The 17,160-nt window shown below is 47.8% G+C and overlaps 1 protein-coding gene across 4 annotated transcripts in view; it reads right to left on the bottom strand.

The window, feature by feature from the left end:
- SLCO4A1 (solute carrier organic anion transporter family member 4A1) overlaps nucleotides 1–15,293 on the bottom strand; it is a 66,174-nt gene extending 50,881 nt beyond the window's left edge. For 2 of the 4 annotated variants that reach the window (XR_013987913.1, XM_081011162.1), the window contains exon 1: nucleotides 15,202–15,293. The gene's annotated coding sequence lies outside the window, so the exon portion shown is untranslated. Of the gene's footprint in view, nucleotides 1–260; nucleotides 587–6,914; nucleotides 7,104–15,201 lie in introns of those variants that run through there. The other 2 variants (XM_081011163.1, XM_081011164.1) reach the window with 2 other exon arrangements.
- Nucleotides 15,294–17,160: the final 1,867 nt, after the last annotated feature.

The following is a 17,160-nucleotide window of genomic DNA, read 5'->3' on the forward strand; positions in this document are numbered from 1 at the left end:
TCAGGTTAGAGATTAAAACAAACAACATTCACTTCAAAATATATACCACCAGGGGTGCCAGCTTGAATAAAACATTGGGGGGCCGGCCCCATACAATATTTTATTGGGGGGGGGTGAAGACTTTCGGCCCCTAGGAGTTGGTTCCTATGTATACCGCCACTCCAGCAATTTAGGAATAGACAGAAAATTGCAGACAGAATAGACAGAAAAACACCACGTTGAAAATATACATCTTAAGCTGACACCAAAAGACCACTAACCAGAGAGACCTGGACCTCCAAAATGGGGTGGGCAAGATCCGTAACCAGGGCACCACCACCACTGAAATCGCCCATCCTATGACACTGCAACCATGGGTTACCCCTATTGGTGGAACCATGAAAAAAGACCTCTGTTGCAAATCTCAAGGTCCAGACCAGCAGAGGTTGTCCTTTAAGGCTTTGGTTCCCTAAGTCATTCGGGGCATTATATGTAGAAGTCAACACCTTGAACTGAGCCCAGTATGAACGGGCAAGCCAGTGCCATTTGGACCCCACCATTTGCAAAGGAAGCTTCTTATGTATTTGAAAACATGAACAAAGGAAAGCCTTTATCTGGACCGTGGTTTCTGGCTCTCCTCCCAGGACAAAGCAAATTAAAGAGATAATGATTCACCATCTTTGTGTAAACAAAGCATCAGCTTTTGTGGAAACATTTGCATGCTTCCCAACAGTTATCAGATAGAAAATAGATACACTTCTGATGAAGTAGGCTGCACACTGGCTCAGCTCAGATACTGTAGCAATTCCAAACAATGGGCTTGTATCCAAAGCAGAGCTAAGTCACTCGCCCCATTGTTAGTGCAAGGACTTCTGCTTCTGCAATGGAGCTCCCCAGCTCTCCTCTCCTCCCCCACTGCACACCCGCCAAACCCAGAGCACATTTGGGATGGGAAAGGGCATGAGGAGAAAGGGGACTTCTGTTGCATGCATGGCTAAGAAAACTTAACTATGGTTTGGGGCAATGTGTGAATTGAAAGATGTAGCTAACCAGATGCTGTCTAGGTTTGTCATTGCTTTAAAAGCAGAGACATCACCTTGCCAACAAAGGTCCGTATAGTTAAAGTTATGGTTTTCCCAGTAGTGATGTAAGGAAGTAAGAGCTGGACCATAAGAAGGCTGGTCGCGGAAGAATTGATGCTTTTGAATTATGGTGTTGGAGGAGACTCTTGAGAGTCCCATGGACTGCAAGAAGATCAAACCTCTCCATTCTGAAGGAAATGAGCCCTGAGTGCTCACTGGAAGGACAGATCCTGAAGCTGAGGCGCCAATATTTTGGCCACCTCATGAGAAGAGAAGACTCCCTGGAAAAGACCCTGATGTTGGGAAAGATGGAGGGCACAAGGAGAAGGGGACGACAGAGGACGAGATGGTTGGACAGTGTTCTCGAAGCTACCAGCATGAGTTTGACCAAACTGCGAGAGGCAGTGGAACATGACTAAACCACTAAACAACAACAACAAGCTAACCAGAATTGGAAATCGGGGTTGTCAGTGGCCTGTACCAAGTTTTATTGTCTGAAATTTAAGGCAGGTGCACTGCCTCTGGAAGGTATTGAGTCTAGAATCTACAGCACCAAGGAAATGGGAAATGGAAACAGACAACCAGCCTTCAACCATAGTTGGTATGTACATGTTATGCATTGAGTTGAATAGGATCCAAAATGCAGCAGTCTGTTTGGTCCTAGAACAATAGGATCCAAAATGCAGCAGTCTGATTGGTCCGCAGGAGCCACCCAATCCAGCTCCAGGTGGAAGTGAATCCGCAACCTGATTGGTCTACAGGAGAATCCTGGAATTAGCCAGTCACGTGGGGCCCATTGTGTAAATAATGTATATAAAGCAGACATTTGGGGGGAACTGGCATTCCTCACTACTATGAGCTGAATAAAGAGCATGAAATCCACACTCGAGTATATTTCAGTACATTTGGAAGCTCCATGGTTTGTGTGCCATAGTTCGCAGAAACCATGGTTTGTGTTATGTTCAAATAATGCTACTGTGGAGTGGATTAGGATAACGGCAGAAGCAGCAGCAGCAACAACAAAAATTATTATTTATACCCTGCCCATCTGACTGGGTTGCACCAGGCATTCTTGGAGGCTTCCAGCATACATAAAAACATTAAGCATGTAAAAAATTCCCTATACGGGGCTGCCTTCAGAGGTCTTCTAAAGGTTGTATAGTTACTTATCTCCTTGGCATCTGATGGTAGGGCATTCCACAGGGTGGGTGCCACTACCGAGAAGGCCCTCTGCCTGGCTCCCTGTAACCTCACTTCTCCTGGTGAGGGAACTGCCAGAAGGCCCTCGGAGCTGGACCTCAGTGTCCGGGCTGAACGATGGGGGTGGATGAAAGTAAGCAGAATAAGTAAGTTGGGTGTGTTTGTCTTCCTGTTTCTATATTATTTCACATTCTGGTATATATTAGGGTCATTACCTATTTTAGCAGAAACCTCCTTCCCTTTAGCCTACATGCAAAAAACCACTAGAGCTATCTCAGAAATCTATGCTCTCCACCCTGTGAATTGGACCTTTTTGGCCTTCCCTTCTGCCTCTGGTATTTAGCATGCAAGAAGCAGAGCAGTGAAAATGGAGTCCTGATGTATTTTGCATATGTTACGGGTCTAGGACCTCCATGCTCTGGCGCTCGATGATGATGTCACTGCCGAGTGCTAGAATTCAGAAGTCTCTGTGCAGGTCCGGCGTACATATGAAAATCCAGGCATTTTTTGAGCCCAGCAGGCTGGGAAACCAGCACAAAAGCAGTGATCACTGACCAATGCCAACCTATGAACAAGCCCTTTGATAAAGAATCTTAAGAATTGTTCAAAGAGAGAATTTCAGTAATTCACCAGCAGAATATATAGTTGGAGCTCATGTCTAGTATGGAGAGCACACCAAGAAACAGTATGTAGAGTACAAAAAGGAAATGCTCAAAAGCCATAGCTGGAGGCCGTGCAAATACTCTGATATCTCCTTCCTTTAAAAACCACAACGTCTGCCTTTCAAGCAACACCTAAACCATGGGTAGGCAAACTAAGACCTGGGGGCTGGATCCGGCCCAATCACCTTCTAAATCTGGCTCACGGACGGTGTGGGAATCTGTGTGTTTTTACATGAGTAGAATGTGTGCTTTTATTTAAAATGCATCTCTGGGTTATTTGTGGGGCATAGGAATTTGTTCATTCCCCCTCCCCCATATAGTCTGGCCCCCCACAAGGTCTGAGGGACAGTGGACCGGTCCCCTGGCTGAAAACGTTTGCTGACCCCTGGTTTAAAACTATCTGTGCAACTCCACCGGCAAGAGACTGGCCACGAAATGAGAAAAAAAAGGTCCCCTGAGCCTTGTAAATTGCAAGACGGCCCAAATATTTACGTCACAGATATTACCAAAGTGTCTGACAAAGAACGTTTGCATACAAAAGCCAAATACACTTCCCACTGCCAGCTAAACACTTTCCTCCAATTCTTCCCAGGAACAATATCAGTGAAAAACAAAACAGACTTGTTGGTTGGTTGATTGGTTGAATGGGGAGAGAACAATTATTGACGTGCAAAGCTTTTCTGCCAAATGTCTTTGAACCTTCGTGCCTTTTTTTTTTTTACTCTTTCCATTTCAATTGCTTGTGAGAGATTGTGCTCAATGCATTTTGGTCTATCAACCTGACGTGACCAATTGCAGGGCTGACTCACTTGGCAAATGAAAATCAGACTTTCACTCTTCGTTGTAGGAGTTGGGTTGCCTGTGCCTTTAAGTATACAAGGGTTGTGTATGCCCTCTCTAGTCCCTCAGCTTCTTTCTTGTTTCCTATTTGTTATTGAGATCCAGTGTGGTGTAGTGGTTCGAGTGCCGGACTAAGACCTGGGAGACCAGGGTTCAAATCCCCACTGAGGCATGGAGCACTTGGAGGCAGTCGCTGCCTCTCAGCCTAACCTACCTCACAAGGTTGTTGTGAGAATAAAACGAGGAGGTAAAGAAACACATTGCCACCTGTCAGGGAACTGCCATCAGTGCCGGAGGGAGAGAGAGAGCTCCAGAGGGATCCCAGAGAGCGTCACGGGATTGGGAGAGGCAGCCCATCTTCTGGGGAAGGGAATCAGCCCAGCTCCAGTAGAGAAGGGTGGCAGATGGGGGAATCTGAGAGGGAGTCACAGGACTCCTTGCCTGGGACCAGCGGGGGGAGGAAGGGTCCTCCGCTGCCTATGCCTTCCTTGCGCAGAAGGCTTCCGCGCAGGGAAAGTAGGAGGCGACTGGGCGTGAAAGAACTTCTTTGCTGGAAGAAGTTTAAGAAACGCCCACTGATGGATTCTGCCAGCGATTGAGACAGCCACGGGTGAGTGGCTGTCCGGACAGAAAAGGTTCACTTAGGCAACCCAGCCAGGTGTGGGCACCTGCTTACACATGAGCAACCCTTTGAACCACACCACCACCTTGGAGGGATCCTTGGATCTAGCCTTGTTCGGGGGCATTGCTCCTGTCAAAGTGCTTTTCCCTGGCTGGTACATGTCCTTGAACTGATAATACCCTCTTGCATGGCTGGCTGTAGAAACATCTGTGTGCATGGAAGTGCACCGAAACCTCTGGCTTTTGCAAGCTAGTTTATAACCTACTCCAAGAGCCTCCATCCTTGGGCTAAAGATAGTTGCCTGCCACTGAGTTAAAGGAGCACGACTGGAACATAACCAGTGACCACCAAAGTTGGATGAGAGGCTATCAAATCCACCACTGGTTTGTAACAAATGGACTTGACCCCAGACTTCTGGGTGGTGAGGTTAAACGGGGAAATTGATGTTTCGATGTGAATGATTTTTGGACTAGGGGGGAGGTGAGGTTTTGGATTTGTTAATGAGTGGGTCTGAGAATTGCTTTGTTTATTATTTGAGTATTTTTTTTAAGGGTGTTATGTTCTATGCAGTGTTTTTCTTCTAGAAAAAGAGGTGCCAGTATTCACCATAAAGTTGTTACAGTAAGTGCTACACTTTTAACCAGTGCTTTTCTTTTAGGGGAAAAAGGTGCCCGTACTGCGTACTCTCGAATATCCCCAGGAAAAAGCACTGGTTATATAAAATGTTGTTGTTGTTTAGTCGTTTAGTCGTGTCCAATTCTTTGTGACCCCATGGACCAGAGCACAGTGTATTGTATAACACACACACACCGACCCCCCCCCCTGGTAATATGTATCTCTCTTTTTTGCTGTAAATTGCTTGTAGACCTTTGGGTGACAAGTGGATAATAATATCACCAGTGTTGAAGCAATGATTCTTCAACATCAGCTTCGTTGGACTGGTCATGTTGTGTGGATGCCTGATTATCATCTTCCAAAGCAACTACTCTATTCCAAACTTAAAAATGGGAAGCGTAATGCTGGTGGTCAACAAAAGAGGTTTAAAGACTTTCTCAAGGCAAATGTTTAAAAATGTAGCATAAACACCTGACAACTGGGAAACACTGGCCTGAGAGTGCTCCAATTGGAGAACAGCCTTTACCAAAGGTGCCATGGTCTTTGAAGACACTTGAACTCAGGACGAAAAGAAGAAACATGCTAAGAGGAAGGAAACCCTCACCATGATCAACTCCCACCCGGAAACCCATGTCCCCACTGTGAAAGGACGTGTGGATCCAGAATTGGCCTCCACAGTCACTGTTAAAACTGTGTTTATGGAAGACAGTCTTACTTGGCTATGAGTCATCGCAGAAGAAGAAGAAGAAGAAGAAGAAGAAGAAGAAGAAGAAGAAGAAGAAGAAGAAGTTTAGTAAATGAAAATGAAACTGACTGCAAGCACAAATGCACCAACCATATGCACACCTTACAATTAAAGTTCATCCAATGCACATGTGCTTTAAATGGGTATTAGGGGCATTTTAGATGTATGGCATGGACCTGCCCCTTGAGGTCTATGGGGAAGGGGAGCATTGGGAAGAGAGATCAAAGGTGGGTGTCTACCATCCATCCTTCCTTCCTTCCTTCCTCCCCAGGAGGTCTTTTCGAAACATTAGCCATAAATTTTGTTCCCAGTGCCAAGGGGTGGAAAAAAAATATTCCTTTAAAAAACACACAATCACACTGCCAAATGGACACGGCATTTTCTTCCCAAGATAAGGGTATATAATGTTTCCGTTGCCAGGCACAAACATCTGTTGGCATTCCAAGGGGCTCATTTTGCATCTCTGGGAGAGATGGACATTTTGTCAAACCAGATCTCATACCCTTGAGAAACAGCAGCATTGCACAGCAGCTGTTGCAGAGGGATACGTTTCTTCGGAAACTGCAAATCCTTCCAAAGCATACTTTTCAGCTTTGATTGTATTTTAAAGAAAAAAAGGGGTGGAGGAAAGGTCACCCCACAAAAGCTGCCTTGCTCACCCTGTCCCATGCTATTTCCTTTTTCTGACCTATCCAGGCTAGCATTAGAGATGCCTGGCAATGCAGTTCTGGTTGGGTCCTAGAAGGAATCCCATAATAACCCAATCTCTTTTATATCCTGCCTTTCAGACCAACTTAGTGACTGACCCTGGGTGGAATTCAGAATTTGCCTTATGTGAAAAGAAGGTACTTCCATGCATGTAAAGGGCAGGAGGTCCTTAACTCCTACATGTTTCCTCCTCCAGATGCAGCCAATGCCCATTCCAGATTCCACACCATTCTGGAAGCACCCCTGACCTTTAGGAGTAGCTCAGAGAGGGACATGCAAAGGGCAGCTCCATCCTTTTAAAGTGGACTCTGGACTCAAGCTTTCCTCCTTTCAGAGTTCCAAAAGAATGGTGATAGCTCTTGAAATTTACTCAGTTGGATAGGACAAGGTCTAGCCATTCCTGCCTTTCAATTCCAAAAGCAGCCAGCCAGATCAACCAAGACATGAAAATACAGTCGTACTTTGGATCTCGAACACCCTGGAACTCGGATGTTTTTGCTACTGAACGCCACAAACCCAGAAGTGATTGTTCCAGTTTGCGAATGTTTTTTTGGAACCCGAGCGTCTGATGGGGCTTCCGCTGCTTCCAATTGGCTGCAGGAGCTTCCTGCAGCCAATCAGAAGCCACAATTTGGTTTTCGAACATTTTGGAAGTTGAACGGACTTCTGAAATATATTCTGTTCAACTTCCAAGGTACAACTGTAATGGCAATCTGTTCCCCAACATCAGGAAAGAAGTGAAATAAAGGGATTCACATAAATAATTTGTTTATCACCTACATGTTGTCCATAGAACATAGCATCTCCTCATGTGACTCTTGAACTCTTTCAAAAGTGGCAGAGAGCTAGTTCCATTCATTCTCAAGCCACAGGCACAAAGTGGCATGTTTGTGGGAAATAGCTTGGGTTTTTGTCAAGTATACTGAAGGGAGGGGGGCAGGCTTGTAGTAGGAGCCCTGCAAGAGAACTGTATATAACCTTGGGTGGATCTAGACACAGGAAAACCCCCCACTATAAATAAGTCAAAAATTAGATCGTTGTGACAAAAGAAAGAAATCCCTATGAATAATCACATTTTAAAATTTACTGCTCTCTGGTGCCATCTGGTGTTGCGTGTTTATAGTGCATTCAAATAGCTGTTTCTTGACTAATGTAGCTGAGTCCGTTGTTAATAAACCAATTAAGTTTCAAACCGCTCTGTGGTGTTTCAATTGCATACTCCAGGATCAACAGAAAATATCTTGGGAACACCCAGGTCTGGAGAGGAAAGGCACACATACCCTCAAACATTTCTCTGATGAAAATAGGGGCGTCCTATTCAACAACAACAATTTTATTATTTATACCCTGGCCATTTGGCTGGGTTGCCCCAGTCACTCTGGGCAGCTTCCAGCATATATTAAGAACATAATAAAACATTAAACATTAAAAAGCTTCCCTATACAGCGTTGCCTTCAGATGTCTTCTAAAAGTTGTAAAGTTACTTATCCCCTTGGCTTGGGGGTTGCATAACTCCATAACCTCCAACATTTCTCCAATGAAAATAGGGCCATCCTAAGGAAAAGTGGGACATTTTGGGATCAAATTAAAAATCGGGACAGCTTCTGTAAATCTGGGACTGTCCCTGGAAAGCAGGGACACTTGGAGAGTCTGAGACAGATTATGGAACTGAGAAATGACATGAAATTAGATGTCCGTATAAGCTTAAAATGTTTTGTGGGTAAACAGAGGTCACGCAAAAAGCAGTTTTTTTCTTCACTTTAATACTTGTGTGCATTAGGAATCCTGCCAGAGGCCTGAAGACAACTGATCTCACATACACGGAAGAAGAAACAAGAAGTTGTGGTCTAATGAACACATACGCCCTGGGTTGGGGCAGAATGAATAAGTCAGTTTACGGTTGCTGCTGCAAAGTTGCCTAAAGCAAGATTCAAAATGAGTTTGGGGATTCCCCGCATTGGCAAAACATTGCATGAATTGAGAGGGAACTCAGAGGATTTCCAGCAAGGCTAGTAAAATATGTCAGAGGAGTGATGCGGAGTTCCTTTACCAACACTATTTATGCTATTCCATAAGAAAAGTTTCTCTGGGCAGCTTATGGTAAATAAGGAAGAAACGTTTTTAAAACTGCAAAATAAATATGCAAAACCACAAAATGAACAGAAACATAGATACAGCAAAAACAAAACTTATGGCACACCCCAAATTCAAAGCAGATTTAAAACTGATAGGCCCAGTCCACCATTTCCTCCAGTTCCTTTATTCAACAGTGGCACTCAGTTCTGATAGGCCCAATCCACCATTTCCTCCAGTTCCTTTATTCAACAGTGGCACTCCGTTCCAGTGCAGCCAATCCTTTGCTACTACCACCCCTATTATGAAAGGACTTCTGGTGGGATGAGGGTAGTTGAGGGAGATTTTCGACAGGGCAAGCAACATTTTCCGGGAGTGTTCGCATTCTGACCCTTACAAAATAAGGTGGACGCTAGTCAGGAGGTATAAACCTCCCTCCCTCTCTCTCTCTGTTTGGGATGGGTGGAGAAGATATGGCTTGCACCATTCACAATGACATTGTAGTTAAGGTCAAGCTGATGACAGATGCACATTGCCAGCTCCCATTGTGCATGACTAGCAGAGATCATGAGAACGGATAGCGATTCCTCTGAAGCCTTAGGCATGTTTCCACTGGAGGCTTGCTCCAACAATGACCCTTTTTAAGCAGCTCAACTTGCTACTACAATCAGGGGCGGAGGAAGGAAGGTGTGGTGGGTGCAGACCGCCCCGGGTGTCACCACTGTGGGGGGTGACAAAATGCCGGGTGGCACTCACTGCAGGGCCTGCAGCATGCCCAAGCCACATGTCTCTCCTGGGAGACATGCAGTAGCTCGGGCACGCGCAGGCTCCATGCTGCCCAAACCCCTCAGCTGTAGGGCGGCTGAGTGGGAGGAGGAAGGCAGACTCTGGAGGCCCAACGTCGTGCTCCGGCCCTATGGGCAGCTCCCTCTGCCCTCGCGCTGTCCCCAAGCGCCCAAGCAGCTTCTTCCGCTGCTGAATACAGTTAGAATTGGGGGGGGGGGGAACCTGTGTAAAGAGGTTTTTCAACACTTTGGGTGTGTGGGGATCCTGAGCCACGCCTTTTCTACCCGGGCTGTCGGTGGATAAGGAGCAGCAGGGGCAATTGCCAGGCCTTGTAACGCTGTTACCACTGCCAAAATGATTTCCAAACTTCATGTGACAATTTACTGAGAGAATAGGGAGGCTGCCGACATTAGAACCTGCTGGATTTGCCCAAGATTACATGCAGAGCTAGAATTGTAGCTGGTAGAAGAACAGAGTCGGCTCATGGCAGTTCAGGACTTATGGTGCAATATGGTGCATGATGTAGTAACCTTTCATGGGGCAGGAGACCTCCTGGGTACCTGCATGAATCATAGGATCATAGAATTGTAGAGTTTGAAAGGCCATGTAGTCCAACCCCCTGCAATGCCGTCTTGACTTCCATAATGGGGAAAAGGTGAAATATTAGTTAATTAATCAATTAATTAAAAAATCAAATATAGAACTAAATAGATTTGAGAACCTGAAAGTTTCTTTTAATGGTATAGGTTGCTATAACCTTGCTGATACCAGATATAAGTGCTTTGTGTTTTATTAATAGTTTCATGTAAGTACCCAGAGGTTTTCAAACTTTTTGAGTCCATAGCTCCCTTAACCAACTACAGTCTTTCTGCTGCAACTCGTGGGGCTCAGGAGCCCAGTTATGTCACCCCTTGCCTGCTGAGCTAGCAGCCCCTTACCCCTTTTCAAAACACCTTCCCTTGTGGAGTGTTCCCTCAGCCTCCTCTCCTTTCCCCTCTCCTTGGGAGTCCTCCGGGCAGCTGCTACTGCCATCCCGGGTCTCTAAGCTGCTCCCCACCCCCACCCCAAGGAGAGTTGCCTCCCAGAGGCACCCTTTGCCTGCAGAGCTAATAGCCAGGGCTGCTGCAACAAACAGCTGTGCAAGCCTTTGGGAGGCAGAAACGTGAGAGGGAATCAGAAGGAAAGAGGGACAGAGGCCAATGTTGCCCTTGGCACCTAGGGTGCCACAGAACATTGGTTGAAAACCACTCCTTCAGAGTATGGTTTCTGGGAATCTCTCATTTTGCTGCTGCAAATTACAAAGAGTGTTTTTTTTACTGCATCCATTAGCCTCGTGACCATTGCCTCTCATGCACCATGATTATGTGAGTAATCCCAAACTCCTGGAGAGGGCAGCTACATGGCCATTGCATGGTGTGGATCTCCCCTGCTGAGAGCACAGAGTGAGGTCCACAGCCACAGGCTCTGCCACGGGTGCCACACTGCTGCCAGTGTTCCATGGATTGGGTCTGTTGTGGGGAAAGGCCTTGGATCCACTAGATCAGGGGTCAGCAACCTTTTTCAGCTGTGGGCCGGTCCACCGTCCCTCAGGCCATGTGGTGGGCCGGACTATATTTTGAAGGGGGAAAATGAACGAATTCCTATGCCCCACAAATAACCCAGAGATGCATTTTAAATAAAAGGGCACATTCTACTCATGTAAAAACACGCTGATTCCCAGACCGTCTGATTGGGCCACATCCGGCCCCCGGGCCTTAGGTTGCCTACCCCTGCACTAGATTCAAAGCTCCACTCACTTCCCCCGACGTGTCCTCAGAAAGACCAGAAGGTATGCCAGCCTCAGAGCTGGCATTTCTTCCCTCTCATTAGTATAAAAAAATTAAAAGACTGAAAAATAAAAAGATTGAAAATCCACTCACTGGCCAGGCTTCTACCCTGCCTAGTGCAGGCCAGTGAAGAGGTGGAATAGCTCAGTCAGTAAAGCATGAGACTCTTAATCTCGGGGGTTTAGCCTCACGCTGGGCAAAAGATTCCTGCAAAGCAGGGGGCTAGACTAGATGACCCTCATGGTCCCTTCCATCTCTAAAATGATATATGATTCTCCTTCCAAACCTGCTAGGAATGCTTTGCCCATCTCTTCATGCTCCACTCGCTATTGTCTGAGCTGAATTTCCCCACATGTGATTCAGTTTCCCCCCAACCAACCAAGTGACCTCACTCAAGGTTCTGCACTTTCAATCTGAATGAAATAGAGACCTTTCATGAGTCACCTCCAGCTCCCACCTACCCACATACAATTAGCCATGAGTATTAGTGATGCACAAGAGCATGAGAAACCTCAAGTGCCTCTGCGATTAGGTTGTTTGTTCAACTTATCTCACGAAGGCCTCTCCCTCAAGCGAGGTCGGGAATAACCCAACCCTGTGCTACTGCTAGGTGCACTTAACCACATTGATTTAATTGGGCTTGTGCATGGCTGAATTTGCAGAAGAGCCTTCCATTAGTTGTCGCCCAGCTGCAAGCGAAGTTTCAGAGCTAGCCAACTATTTTGTCTGGCAAGGCTCCTGAGCCTTTCACAGCTGAAGCGCAGTGGGAAATAGGGCATATGAAACTTTTGTTGTGTGGGAAATCTTTACATGCTGCAGAAATATTATTATTATTACTTGCATTTAAAGACACAGGAGCCTTGCCAGGAAAAAAAGTTGGCAGCCCCTTTTGCATTTCGCATTTCAGAGCGAGGCAGCCATGAAATATGCAACCTTCCAGCCGCAGTTTGCAAAGCTGGCCTCCAAGAAGGCATGATGCCAGAGTTTATTTCTTCATAGTTCAGTCTATGTTCATTGCATCCCTGCACATCCAAACACTTCCCCAGCTGCACAAGAGCCAGTTCCCAAAGAATCAGGATCCTACTAGTTTTAGAGGCCCCAGCTGACGGCGATGGCAATTTCGACATATTACCTGCCCTTCATCATAAGGGTGGGTGACAGCAATTTGAAATACAACTCTAAAACCATTTCAAATATTACAGTTCCCCAAATAGGGTGTTGCCTGTGGTCAAGACAATGTTGCGTGTTCCCAAGTCTTTTTTCTCCCTTGTGAATCATCTGAAGACACCGACTAGGACCAAAAGGGTGCATAGCTCTATCTACTGGAAGACACAAGGGTGAGCAATGGGGCCAAGAACTAATCAATCAGCTGCGGGCTGCATTTAGCTCCAAGGCTGCCAGTTGCCTATCAGTGGGCTTAGGCAACCACTTAAGGCCGGGCCCACACCCACGCACATGCGGTGTGTGTGTGTGTGTGTACGAGCCCGGTGCCCTCAAATGCTCCACAAGGGTCGTGTGAACGTGCCCTCCGGCTGCCAGTTGCAGTTCCCACGACTTCTCCAGCGCAACCACCCTGGGGCTCTCCACGTCCCACAAACGGGGCGGGGCTTCATTTCATTGCAATATGCAGCACCACGTCGCTCCACAAGGCCGATCGGTGGCCGAGGAGAGCCGGCTACCCGGCTTCTCCAAACCAGCGGAGGGCGGGGGAAGCAGCAGCCCGCGGCTTCCTGTGCGTGTCGGCGAGCAGCCGCAGAAGCGGAGCGCACAGGTGGATGACCGAACATAACCCCGGGCGGCAGACGCTAGAGACCCGCGAGCGCGCCTCCCCCGCGCCCCTCCCTCCTCCGAGTCGCCGCAATTCAATTAAGCGCCTAACCTGCCCCCGCCCTCGAGAACCCCTCCCTCCAGCCACATCCCTCTCTCTTTCTCTCCCGCATCGCCAAGCGTTTCCCACCGGCAGCTCCCAAAGGCAGGAAGGCAAGGCAGGGACCCCACCACCACCACCCCGTGGGGGATTAGAGGGGGTGCTGCTGCGCGTCGCTTCCCACGCTCCCACGTGGGCCGGCAGCCGCAGTGAATCCGGATTGTCAGAACACGGGGGAGACCCAGCCTCTCCGGCCCTGCCGGAGCGCAGCCTTATCCCAGGGGCAGAGAGAGCGCCTGCCTTGCAAGTCCCACGTTCAATATACAGTGGTACCTCAGGTTAAGTACTTAATTCGTTCCGTAGGTCCGTACTTAACCTGAAACTGTTCTTAACCTGAAGCACCACTTTAGCTAATGGGGCCTCCTGCTGCTGCCGAGCCACCGGAGCACAATTTCTGTTCTCATCCTGAAGCAAAGTTCTTAACCTGAAGCAATATTTCTGGGTTAGCGGAGTCTGTAACCTGAAGCGTCTGTAACCCGAGGTACCGCTGTACTCCTAGGGGCCAAGGGGTCTCCCCCCCCTAAAATATTTGAGGGGGCCGGGCCCGTCCAAAATTCATGAGCACTGCCATTCATGGTCGATTATGCGGGCGCGGCTTACTCCCCCCCCCCCCCCAATATTTTATCCAAGTTGGTACCCCTGGTTTGGTGAGACGCCTATCTGAGATGCTGGAGAACAGCTGCCAGTCCGTGTAGACGATACTGAGCTAAGATGGGCCAACGGTCTAACGCGGTATAAGGCAGCTTCCAATGTTTCTTAGAGGGCGCCCCTTTTGACGCACGTCTAGACTACTGCCTAATCGCCACTGAGGGCTGACCCTTCTCCATTTCCTTGCCAGTTTCGAAAGAGATTGAGGACCACCGCGATTGCTCTGACCCTCCCTATCAAAACCCATTCAGAACATTCTGTAGTTCTGATTTAAAAAAAACAAAACACAAGAAAAAATCTTGATTGTTTTTGCAGCCCCGTCTTTCCAAACACAGTCCCTCACTCTGGGATAGCTCAGTCGATAAAGCATGAGACTCTTCCTTCCAACTCTACAATTCAAAAATTTTATACCTGGTAGCCCATCTCGCCCCTTTCCCTCTTCCACAGTCAGGGAGCCCCCCCTCAGTAATTCCTCAGGGGTTTAAACTCCAAAGGCGATTCTCTCCCCCGCCCTCGCGCATTGGAAGGTGTAAAGAGCAGCAACACAAGGCAGCGTTTCTGAACATGTGCAGAGCGCATCTCCCTTAGACGCCAGAACCAGCCCTCATACCTCAAGAAATACAAAAGGGAGTCAAAAGGTAGGTTGTTTTTTGTTTTTTTTAAGGCACTGAAGAATGAAAGCGTCGCAGCTCCATTCAGGCAAACCGGGTTCCAAAATAACTCAGCCACCTGATCCGCCTCGCCCTCGCCAGAAATGTTCCGCCGCACAAAGAAAGACCGAGGAGATCGCTGAGTTTGCGAGGAAACCCCCGTCGCTTCCCCGGTTCATTCCCCTATTCACCACACATCTCAGCCCCCTCGCCAGCCCACAAGAGCTCCTTAGCTGATGCTGAATCATAAATCCAGGGCTTCTTGGTTGGGCTGGGCAGATGTGCGGCGGACGCGCGCGCCAGATCCCCACCCCACGGATCTGTCCTCTCCCCACCCCAGACACAACCCAAATTCCCCCATCAGAGACAGTAGCTGATGCCCACAATACGACGTGACAAAGGAAAAGCTGGCGAGGTCCTCAGGCATCCTCTCCCCAGTCCATATAGACATTCATTCATGGTCTCTTTTTTTCCCTGGGTGGGGGGATTCCACTTCTCACGTGTGGATTTGGTCCCGATCATCGGAAACATGCACGCTTTTCTCTCCCTCTCTCTCAACCACCCTTTGCCTGCCTTCCCTCTGACTCCTACAACAACGGCTCCTCATCCGACCGTATTTGCCCCTCTCGGACTGGACATTTGTTAAACGCAGAGTCCACAGTGTGTTTATAGGGATCAGGATCACACCTCTGGTCCTTCTTGGAATCTAGCAGGAAAACAAGCTAGCCAACATGCATTATTTTTTTTCCCCTAAGCATATTACATATAGGGCATCGGAAATTGCCGCGCGCATTTCTCAATACCGCCCGTTGCGTTCCCCATCCCGCATCCCGTCTACCTGGTCGGGTTTGGTGTGTGTGTGTTTTTGGCGGGGTGGGGACCCCGGAGATGCTGCTCCTCTCTCTTCCTTAATCAGTTCTTCATCTCTCTCTTTCTCCCCTCCCTTCCATTCAATCCCTCTTTAATCCCACCCACCTGGCATGACTGATGCTTCACCAAGCCAACCCAGGCGCCTCTGAGGTGGTGGCCTTATCTTAGCCGAGCCAATGGCGAAGAAGCCGGCACGTACCTTTGAACCGAAAGTGACAGCTCCTAGAGTACGTGTGTGGCTGCAGATAATAATAAGGGCGCCGGGGGAGGAAGGGCTTACAGAGGCGAGGCGGGGAGGGAATGAATCGGGGCAGAGCCAAGACGAGGTGAAGACAAGCCACGCGCGGGGAGCAGATTCAGGCACAACATGAACTCGTGGAACTCCCTGCAACAAGATTAAGGTGGGAGGGCAGCAATGCATGGGCAGTAGATTCAGAGCAGGCACAAAATTAACTGGTGAAACTTCCTGCAATAAAGTTTAAGTCATCCATGGACAGTAGATTCAGGGCAGGGACAAAATTAACTTGTGGAACACCCTGCAGCAAGATTTGGTGCTGGTGTTGTTGTTTAGTCGTTTAGTCGTGTCTGACTCTTCGTGACCCCATGGACCAGAGCACGCCAGGCACTCCTGTCTTCCACTGCCTCCCGCAGTTTGGTCAAACTCATGCTGGTAGCTTCAAGAACACTGTCCAACCATCTCGTCCTCTGTCGTCCCCTTCTCCTTGTGCCCTCCATCTTTCCCAACATCAGGGTCTTTTCCAGGGAGTCTTCTCTTCTCATGAGGTGGCCAAAGTATTGGAGCCTCAGCTTCACGATCTGTCTTTCCAGTGAGCACTCAGGGCTGATTTCCTTCAGAATGGATAGGTTTGATCTTCTTGCAGTCCATGGGACTCTCAGGAGTCTCCTCCAGCACCATAATTCAAAAGCATCAATTCTTCTGCGATCAGCCTTCTTTATGGTCCAGCTCTCACTTCCATACATCACTACTGGGAAAACCATAGCTTTAACTATACGGACCTTTATTGGCAAGGTGATGTCTCTGCTTTTTAAGATGCTGTCTAGGTTTGTCATTGCTTTTCTCCCAAGAAGCAGGCGTCTTTTAATTTCGTGACTGCTGTCACCAGTGCTGGTATCCTGCATTCATTACACTGAGTGTGCTGGCCCCATTGTTAGGGACCTAGCATTTGATACCCAGCCCTGATGTGCATGATGAGTCTGTTTGGTTCTTTACAGCCAGTGTGGGGTTGACCCACATCTCTAACCAGGCTATTGCTAGAGATGACTTTGAACGGGAGCCAGAATAAATGCAGGGACAGCTAAGAAATGCCTGTAGAAAGATAGAATTGTAGAGTTAGAAGGGACCTCAAGGGTCATCTAGTCCAACCCCTCAATTTTCCAGGGCAGTGGGCAACTGGACAACAGGGCGCTTTTGCTTTCTAGTTCTGTTTATGGGTTTCCCAGATCTATCTGACTGTCCGTCGTTGGAAACACGAGTCTTGTCTAGGTGGGGCTGATCCAGCTCAGCATATGTTCTTAACATATAATTCATACCATAGAATGTGGCGCTGGATGCAAGTTAAGATGGTATTTTTAAAAAAGAAAGGAAGAGGAGAGCAGCATCAATATGAAGCAAAAATCAGAGGTTTGCACTGAAAGGTGGTAGAAAGCAGGGATGGAGAATCTATGTCCCTCCAGCTGCTGTTAGACTCCAATTCCCATCAGCATCAGATATCATGGTGAATGGTGAGGGATGGTGAAATATACTCAGAGTCGAGAGTGGATTTCATGCTCTTTATTCAGCTCATAGTGGTGAGGAGGAATGAAAGTTTCCCCAAAGTATCTGCTTTATATACATTATTTACACAATGGGCTGCACATGATTGGCTAATTCCGGACTTCTCCTGTAGGCCAATCAGGTTGTGGATTC

The sequence above is a fragment of the Podarcis pityusensis genome (assembly GCF_964106645.2).
Source record: "Podarcis pityusensis genome assembly, chromosome: 6".
NCBI classification, from domain to species: domain Eukaryota; kingdom Metazoa; phylum Chordata; class Lepidosauria; order Squamata; family Lacertidae; genus Podarcis; species Podarcis pityusensis.